At 32.5% G+C, this 10,421-nt stretch overlaps 1 pseudogene; it reads left to right on the top strand.

Moving 5' to 3' along the window:
* Window positions 1-9,607: 9,607 nt before the first annotated feature.
* Window positions 9,608-10,421, top strand: LOC111636782 (annotated as a pseudogene).

Below are 10,421 nucleotides of genomic sequence, written 5' to 3'. Positions count from 1 at the left end.
AACCCTCCTAAAAATTTGGGCAAATTTTTAACATACTTTTTCCACTCAGAAAGTCATTTGCAAGTTAGGATGTGATTATATTTATTCTAACTGGTGTCAGGATTCTTAAGAGAAAGATTTCTCTGATCTTTCTTTTCACATTTCCATTCTGAATGTAGAATCAGGTTTTTCGGGAGTTCCGGTTCTCACAGAGACATTAGAGATTTTGGTGCATCAGACAATTAATATGACTATTTACAAAATGTATTGTGAAATTGCATTATATGATTTACACCATAATTTTACATATAAACAAGAGGTAATTTATAAATATAAATTAGGTAATTTTATTTCTTACATATTTACTCAATATATTTTAACAGTGCATTATTATATTATAATGATTATTATTAAATAGAGTTTTTATGATAAGATTGCATTTTGTTAAAAAGTATTTAAACAACTTTTGCTTTGTCCATAATCATCAAAACCATCTTACAAAATAGAATGTATGTTAAAGATGTTTCAGGAAAAATAGTGACGGCAGATTCTTATGCATATGTCATTTTGATTTTCCCAAAACTACATATGTTACAATGCCACTAAAAACTGAAAAATAATATAACTCAGACAGCTTCCACACTTATTCCAGCATGCATATGTTTGTAAGAAAAAACATTTTCTATCACTTTCAGAAACCTTTGTCAGATTATTATATATTACCATAAATCAAATGTAATTAATTTAAAAAATTCTAAAAGGAACATTCTATATGAAACATGACAATATTCAAATTTAAATGTAACATAATAAAAATTACATTGTAACAAAATATCAGTAATAAAATGTAATTTGAATATCAGTCATGTTTTGTATAGAATGTTCTGTTTCAAATTTTTTTGATTAATTGCATTTGATTTATGGACACATATATCATTATAAAGATCTGTGAAACTGATATGAAGATCTGTGAAACAGGAATGGGGGAGTTGGCAGAAAAATACATGACTCCCAACAGGCTTATTTTAAAATCAACTCTTGACTCTCGACTCCTATAAAAAGATTCAACTCCTTGACTCCAGACTCCTACTCTCCATCCGTAGAATGGGGAGTCGGCAGAAAAATACATAACTCCTAAGTCAGTATTTTTTAAAATTGATTCAGACTCCCATAAATAGATTCAATGCCCATCTCTGACTCTCCATCCCTGCTCTGAAAGTCATCAAAAACATTCATTCTATCTAATAAATATACCTTTTGGAGTAAGTATGAAAAGTGTCTGTGAGTCATTACATATGTTACTCCTATAGTCTCTCCTATTCATTTTTTGTGCATCAGTTCATATTTAAATCATCTTTATTAAGCATTTATACTTCTTTTATATTGAAAATAATAAGATTTAACACATTAAAGCCATTATTAATAGAAATATGAGAGATTGAACTAGAAAGCTAATAATTTTGTGGTAATTTTGTTTTTTATGTTTCACATTTTATTATTACATCCAGAATGAATTGCCAATGGAAGTGAAATAAAAGAGAGAATAAAAAATAAATAAATAAATAAATAAGAAAACAAAAGATGATAACTCTTAGTAGTAAGAATACTGTAAGTGCTGAACAGTAGTTGGACAGTAAATAATATTGACTAAGAAAATCAGCTAAATGGAGAAGTAGACTACCAGTGCTAGTACCATACTACAATTATACCAATAGTACTGTTCCCACACACATGCACCAACTATTACAACAAGGCTGCAAGTATATCTCTGTACCAAGATTTGGACTGGAATGCTTGATAACTTTGATCATTGTTGATACCAGAAGTATACAATTTGATGTTCATTCCACATTAGAGGTTGCAGCATTTACTGAAATTTATTCGTCAGCACAAAAGTATTCTGCAGTTAGGTCTGCAGAATACTTTTGTGCTGACAAATAAATTTTGAATAAACAGTTTAGGGTACATCCTATGTGGCAATGTCCAGCAACCACGAGTGTGAACGCATTACTGAGCAGAGCAGGCAGACTGATACAAGAGAATATGCATGTCTGGCATAACCACATTTAACTTGCAGTGATCACCAAATGACACTTCTACATGTGTGTTCAGGAAGCAACTACCGAGCAAGTTTGATTGCCACTTCCATTGCTCACACTTCCAAATAAGAAGAAAGGCTGGATTGTCTTTCTATTTCACAATACAAATGTTGAAATTCACCAAACTGATGACATTTCTTACAAATATCATGTGTCTTTTGCAGGGGCAGATCTACATAGGGACTAACAGGCTTAAACCTTGGGTCCCCGAGTGTCAAGGGCCCACAAAATTAAATTATTATAAATTTTTAATACTTTTTCATTAACAATGAGCACTTATCATGTAGTAAAAAATAGTTAATATTAATAATATAATAATAATGATAACTTTGATCACTGTTGCTACCAGAAGTTTACAATTTGATGTTCATTCCACATTTTGCAATTTCATGTTCATTCCACAAGTTGCAGCATTTACTGAAATTTATTCATCAGCACAAAAGTATTCTGCAGTTAGGTCTGATGATAATTTATAGTATTATTTGTTTTATTCATAGTATTATTTAAGATTCTTAATCTAAAAATGGGGCTCCATTAGATTTCAATAAGCTCTAGGCCCTGAAAAACCTAGATCCGCCCCTGGTCTTTTGTTTGTAAGAAGTTTTGGTAATACAATATAGAAAACTATTTTCCACTGCAAGTATTTGATGAAGTCTTCTCATCATTTTGTAAATAACACATGCATACTCTGGACATGTCACTCACAAGCTGGAAGTACAGTACATACATAGATTCTTTCCACTCGTGGTTGCTGGATGCTGCCACATAGGACATTACCTCAGGCTATAATTTTGACTCTATACTGATTAATGTCATATTTTAAATGCCATTTCAAAGATGATATTTATGAGAAAATTTTGTTTCAGTTTTTTGTGTTTTTTTTTAATCTTGTAAATTATGTACTGTACATCATATACTCATAATCCAACCATTCCTTGCATAGAGGAGTGCCAGATTACTTAATATGCCTAAAGGCAATGAATGATATGAATCTTTCGCTTTTCAGTACTGATTCTTTTGGAGGAAGGTGAGCAAATAATACAGCACACTGACATGCAATATTGTACATAGAAATTGAGCCCAAGTAAACAGGAAAGCAGGATGTTTGACACAACTAACATTTTCATGGAAACAGATGGGCAATCATATCGGAAGGGATCTCAGATAATTGGTAGACTAGATTAGCAAGCATCTACTATCTTGCACAGATTATCCATACAAAAATTATGGTAATTTTTATAGTTTTCAAATAATATGTAAGAAGAAAATGTTTTTTGTATAAAGTTGAAATAAATTGTTTAAACTCATTCTTAAAAAACAAGCTATAATATTGGTAGACTAATTGATTTAAATAATCTGACACTTTCCACCATAGATAAGTTCAAATAATTACTGCAAGCTTTATACACTTCCTCCAATTCAGAAAACATTTGGAAAAAATCTGCTTTTCAAGGATCATAAAATTTTCTTTGATTTATCTTGTATGAGTTTTATCAATTAAACTTTCCTTTCAAAGTTGGAACTAAACTTCTACAGTCATACTTTAGAAACTTTAGGGAAAGAATGATTGTTCTTTCCCTAAAGTTTCTTATCCAAAATTGATTTAAAAAAACTTAAAAAGGAAAATGATTTCAGCCAACAGAACTCATATAAGACAAAAGAAAATTTTACACTCCCTGAAAGAATTTTTTTTAAATGTTTCAAATTTGAAAAATCATTGAAAAAAGTCTATTGAAACTCAGAATGATTATTTTGAAAAATATTAATTAAATTTCTTTACATCCTTGAATTTTTTACCTATTCTTGAAATTTTTTAAACCCACAAGATTCATATTGTATGTTATGTATAAATAACATACAATATGAATCTTAAAACAAATTTTCAAAATGAATTATTTTAGCAGATTTCTAATGTCAATAGTAGAGTTTAAAATATACTGAGCTTTTGATGTTGCCTAGCAACAGCTGTGAACATGTGCATTTTGAAATATTTTTTAGATATGTCAGTATCTATTCAACATGGGGAAACGTCTGTATTCAAATGGATTACAACACAAAATGTATCAAAATATTGAAGAATATTGAAGATTATGTCCCAGAATCCTGAAATGATGCTTCACAAGCAACACACCAACAACTGCTGTATGACATCAGGCTAAATATCGGCTATAATAATGATAAATTACTAATAAAGTTGACCCTAGAGGGAGGCATTAGGCACAATCTCATATTAAATTATAATATATTGTAATCTATCAGGTTTTGTAAAGATATTTATATTCACAGGCAACAAATCAACATTTTGTGTCAAACTTGGTAAAAATCTTATCAAAGTATTTAATCTTCTAAAAGAAGTATGTGGCTATAACACTATGCTACATACAGAAGTATATGAATGATATAAGTGTTTTCAAGAAAGCTATAAATCAACAGAGACAATCCCCATCCAGATAGGCCAGCTTCAACAAGAAACAAAGAAGTGATTTCTTGAGTTCATGAAGTCCTGAGTCTATAAAATCAAATTTATTGACAATCAATAAATGATCTAGTCAACATTTTGAAATTTTCATATGGTTTTGTATATGCCATTCTTCATGATGACCTATGCAAAGAACATGACTCATCAGTGGAGAACTGATTGACATAGTTAATGAAGACCAATCATCAGTAATTTCTTTGTAGAGGTACAGAGGAATTACTGAAGTTCTTCTATATCCTACAGAGCAAACACATCTCATAAACATGTTTATAAAATGTGTTTGCTCAGTTTCCTCCCCACAATGCATAAAAAATTTTGCATCAGCAGATTAAAGGATAAAATAATGTTTGTATCTTTTTTGATGTGAAGGGTCTTGTTCCTGATAGCAGAATCATTAACAAGAAGTTCTACATTAACATTCTCAGTTGCTTCCATGACATGCAATAATTTACAATAACTTTTGTATGTCAAAAAATTGCAAGCAAAAAGTTGGGTTCTCAAATATAAAAATATCTTACAGTGTGAATTTCTCTTAGTGAATTTTTGGCAAAACACTAGAAACCTGTACTTTCACAGCCTCCTTACTCACCAGAACTTGTTCTTGCAGACTTTCATGTCTTCATGAAAATGAAAGTTCTGGTTAATTTGTTCAGAATTTAACAGTAAGTCTATCTCTAGACAAATTACTTCGTATCTAATTATTGTTAGACTTATTATAGCCTGATAATTTGGAAGATTGTCTGCTTTAAATGAAAGTTCTATTGAAGGGTCACAGATTCAAATCAGCAGAAAAATTGAAAAGTGCCACAATGATTGCACTCAAGGAGATAATGCATATTGGGCTGCAAAACAGTTTTAATAAGATACAAGCATTGGCAGAAGTGTGTAGCTGCTTACTTTGAAGGTAGTCTCCATAAATAATTATACTGTTAAAATATTACAAGTTACATTAAAAGTTCATTTATTCCACATATTACAGTGTTTTCAATATCAGTTTAATCTACTTTAAGCATCTATTTCTGTAGATTTTATACTGTCATTTGTATTATATATTCTTTTAGAAATCAAATTAACTATTATAATAATATATTTATAAGTCAAAAAAATAATATGTAAATGATAAAAATCTAAATAATAATAGTTTAGCAATAACTTAAATATTATAGTTAATGTCAAAAAATTAAAAATATAATATTTTTAGAATTTTGAAAATATTTCCTAAATAATCACTTAAATTAAATATTAGTATATATACTGTAAAAACATACATAGTATATTCTTTGATTCAAAAATTAATAATTTTAAACCTTTCCAAAAAAAAAAAAAAATCTATTTATAAACTTTTATGTACAGTACTGGTACTAAAAATAAAGCAATTATATTCAATAAAGAATTCAATTAAAATATACAAGAATATGATACAGTTATTATTCGGATTTTATCATTGTTATTATTCCATTAATGTATTTATATGTTTTAAGCTAAGGTTTTAAGCTAAGGCCTGCAAAGTTATTTTAAAGTAAAGATTTCATTACAATGTTTTAGAAATATATGGGATGATGAATATGTGAATCCATTTCAATTAACAGCATAATAAGGAGATAAAATCTTTCTAGCTACTTTTATCCAGGATAAACTCTGAATAGTTATTCTGCAGAATGCTGAATAATTATTCAAAGTGTCAAGTCGGAGAGCCAAGTGAGGATTAGCACCAAAGAGAAATTCAGAATCAATTGAGATATAAACTTATGTGAAAATGTTTTATAATATCAGCTGAGCCACTCTAGCTCCAAACAATTTACATAAACTTATATAAATATAAATACAGTAGAACCTCGATTATCCAGACTAATTGGGGATGAAGGTAGTCCGGATAAGGAAAAATTCAGATAATCGAAACAAATACTTTAATTTGTCTTTTAATGATAATACAACACGTTTTCTTTTTGATGACATATCAGTAATATTAAAAGTAAATACTGTATTTAAACTGTGATCAAATTTTCAAGAAACAAACATTCGTATTGAATTTGAACTACTACTGACCAATGCTAACAGACTACCTATTGTTTAAAAAGCCCTCTGGTAGCGCAAGAAGATGGATTTTATAAAATAAAAAGCAGTTAAAACTGCATTTTTATGAATAAAAATTTGACAAACTATTTATCGTTTCAAGACGAGTAAAATTTTTTCGTCGCGTTCGTGGCTTTTAAGTAATGCATAAACCTTCGAAACGCAAGGCCCTTTGGACTGCGAGGCATAGGCAGTGGCTCACGTTGCCCACACCTTATGCCGTCCTTGGTCATAGAAATGATGTAATTTGAAAATAAAGTATTTATAAATACGTATGTCAAGTTATATTTTATTAGGACGCAAAATATATTTAAGAGTTTACGGCCACTGTGCCGAGTGAGACGTTGTTGAAACAAAAAAAGTTATGCATTCCATCACGTACATAAATAGTATCATAATTCGCCAAGTGCAAATCAGCAAATTCATAAAATTTTTGTTTATTTTGAACAATCCAGATAATCGAAAATCCGGATAATAGAGGTCCGGATAATCAAGGTTCTACTGTATTACCTAATTGCTAACAATTATATAAATACAGGGTGTTTCAAAACTATATGTCAGAAATGTAAAGGCAGGTAGAGAGGACCTAAATAAGCAGATTTTGTATAGGAATGTGGGTGCGGAAATGCTGTGAGAGGGCGCTGTTGAGTTCAACAGATGAAAGCGTTTCACTGGCTTAAATCGTCATTCCCCGCACGGATTTTGAGCAACATGCATCATTACACCAATTCGGAACTTGCCGACATGCATTTCATGTATGGGCTATGCAAGGAAATGGAGTGGCTGCTCAAAGGATGTACAGTACATGGAGCGATTTCCAGGTAGGAATCTGCCGGATTGCCGAACATTCAAGCGTGTTCATCGGGAGTTGTGCGTGAGTTGATCAGCTTATGCTTCCAAGTGTGATATGGGCACTGGAAGATATTGCAGATTGCCTGCAGTGGAAGAAGCAGTATTACACACAGTAGAGTAGGGGTGTCCAACCCGCGGCCCACGAGCTGCATGCGGCCCAAGGCAAATTCCAATGCGACCCAATAAACGTGTAAACAAAACCAAAAAATTTTATTTATTTATTTTTTATTTATTTATTTCAACGGCATAAACTCAAAAAAGAAGTTTCACAAAGTTTATACATATTCTATTTTTGAATAGAAAGGAAATATTTTCAAATACTTGGAAATGTGTGAATGAGGAAGGAATACTAAATAAAGCTAAAGTTGAGACTCAAAGATTATAGTCCCAAATTCGGAAAAAGAAGAGAAAATCCAAAAGATGAAAAGTAGTGAGAAAGGTTAAATAAACCTGTTATGCAAATATTGATCTTTAATTTTCCAACCTTCCTCACTTATTTATCTTTTGTCCTTTCTCTCCTTTCCCTGCATTTGGGTCTATAATCCTTGAGTTCCAACTCCAGCATTATTTAGTATTCCTTCCAACATTGCAACATTTGGCTATATTGCACCAAATGTGGCTACATTTTCTTTTGTTTGACAGAAAAACTATCATTTGGCACTTTGGCTATTTTTTGGGCTACATATTATTATATTATTCATAAATACAGGGTGTTTTTTTTTTAACTGATGGTACTCAGAGACATCTGTAGAGCAATCTAACAGCCGGACTGTTGCCAAATTTGAGAGAGTGTCTAAGGACAACATGGGAAAGAGATTCTGCAAAGAAAAAAGTAGTACCTAAATTCACCGGTAGGAGTGGATTTGGCGCTGTTGTAGCAAAATAGCTAAGAATTTGCTTAACACACTAGTAACACCTCAAAATCCAAACTCACTATGATGTGGTCGACAGCAGTACCACCTAATTTGAGCTTAAAAGACAAGGACAAAAGTCCGAAGTGCATTCTGGACTTCAGCAGAGTTCAACATGCATCTTTCGTTACCTCAGCATGCGTTGCTTGTGAAACTTTATTATTTTAACCAATCGAGTGCACCGAGCGCTCTTCATGAGTTTAGAACCCGTAACAACCGACACAAAGGTCCTCTATCAATTAATGCAGAGAAAGTCTTAATAAAGAAATTTGAAGAAACAGAGTCCTTAGCAGTTTGGCCTGGTAGAGGGCAAAAACCCATGTCTGCACAGACAGTGATGTTGCGATTGCACTCGTTGAAGGTTCTAACCCCCGGATCTAAACCAATGTGACTTTTTCCTGTGGGGTTACTTAAAGTCCAAGGTCTATCTTGGTAGTGTCCCCAACCTGATGACCTTGAAGAACAACATTTCTCGAACTGTGATGAACTTTCCTGCAGACATGTTACATTCAGCTGTAGAGAACCCAGTGTTCAGGATGCAATGTGTTGTCCAGCAGGACAGTGATCACATTGAAGGTGGGAGAAGGTTATTTGCTGATTAATTAAAATTTCATTATTTCACTGAAACCTCTGTCCGATTATTCATTCGTGTGTTTGTTAATTGCAGCTGTGTTTTATGCAAATTCTTAGCTGTTTTGCTACAACAGTGCCAAATCCACCCCTACTGGCGAATTTAGGTACTATTTTTTTTCCTTCTTGGAATCCCTTTCTTACATCTTCTTTAGTCATTATCCCAGATACGGCGACAGTCTGGCCGTTAGATTGCTCTACAGATGTCTCTTAGTACCATCAGTTTAAAAAACTAAAAAAACTGTACTTTAAAATGGTGTAAAATGAGGGTTTTTATTAATTAGTGACCCAAATAAAACAAATATTTGTGTTTTTCAAATAAATTTTCGTTTGTCTCTTTTTTAATAAATGAATTTATCTATTTCTAAGTAAAAATTGAAAATGTCTTTATAAGTGATTTTTTAAAATATTCTTTTTCATGATCAAGTTTTAATACTTATTATTATAATCCAAACATGTTAATCCTGAAACATACTTGTGGCCCAAAACTCCAAGACTTCTTCCAATGAAACAATAATACAGATAATAATAATAATGCCCAGAGAAACAATAAGGTTTGACATCCCTGCAGTAGAGATAGTCCTATGACAAGCTTGAGAGCTATTGGACATGTGTTGGGTGTGAGCCATGCAACTGTTTGGAGGACTTTACATAAAGATGGATTGCACCCGTATCATTTGCAAAGAGTGCAAGCATTGACCCCTGCCAATTATGCTCTGTATGTCAACTTTGACTGCTGGTACCTACAGCAAGCTGCAGCCAATTCCACCTTTCCTGCAATGTTTTATTCACTGATGAGGCTACCTTTTCTCGGTCGGGTATGTTTAACACCCATAACTCTCACCTTTGGGCTCATGATAACCCACATGGCACAAGAACACATGGATACCAAGAAAGGTTTTCCATTAAGGTTTGGGCAGACATTGTGCACAATAACTTAGTAGGACCGTACATTCTACCTAGTCATTTAACCAGCTACACATACAGCATCTTCCTACAAGAGGTCTTACCTGAACTTCTGGTCAATGTTACTCCAGCTGTTCGCACATGAATGTAGTTCCAGTACGATGGAACCCCAGCTCACTTCAGCAGGAACATGTCAAGAATCACCTGGATGCTGTCTATGGCCAGCATTGGATAGGATGGGGTGGACCTGTTCCTTGGCCACTGCTCTCCCCAGATTTGACATGCTTTGATTTCTTCTTTTGGGGTCACATTAAGACCATGGTGTACAATAGTCCTATAACATCTGAAGAAGATCTGGTTGTCCAATTGTCTGTTGCTGCTGGAAATGTGCATGACATCCCTGACATTTTTACTAATGTACATGAATCCATGCACTGCCATTGTGAATCTTGTATCACTGTTGGTGGTTGCTCTTTCGAGCAGCTATTGTAA

Source organism: Centruroides sculpturatus, unplaced genomic scaffold (assembly GCF_000671375.1).
Source record: "Centruroides sculpturatus isolate CEXI.00-Female unplaced genomic scaffold, Cexi_2.0 scaffold1052, whole genome shotgun sequence".
Lineage (NCBI taxonomy): Eukaryota > Metazoa > Arthropoda > Arachnida > Scorpiones > Buthidae > Centruroides > Centruroides sculpturatus.
This window is presented reverse-complemented; position numbering and strand designations above follow the sequence as displayed.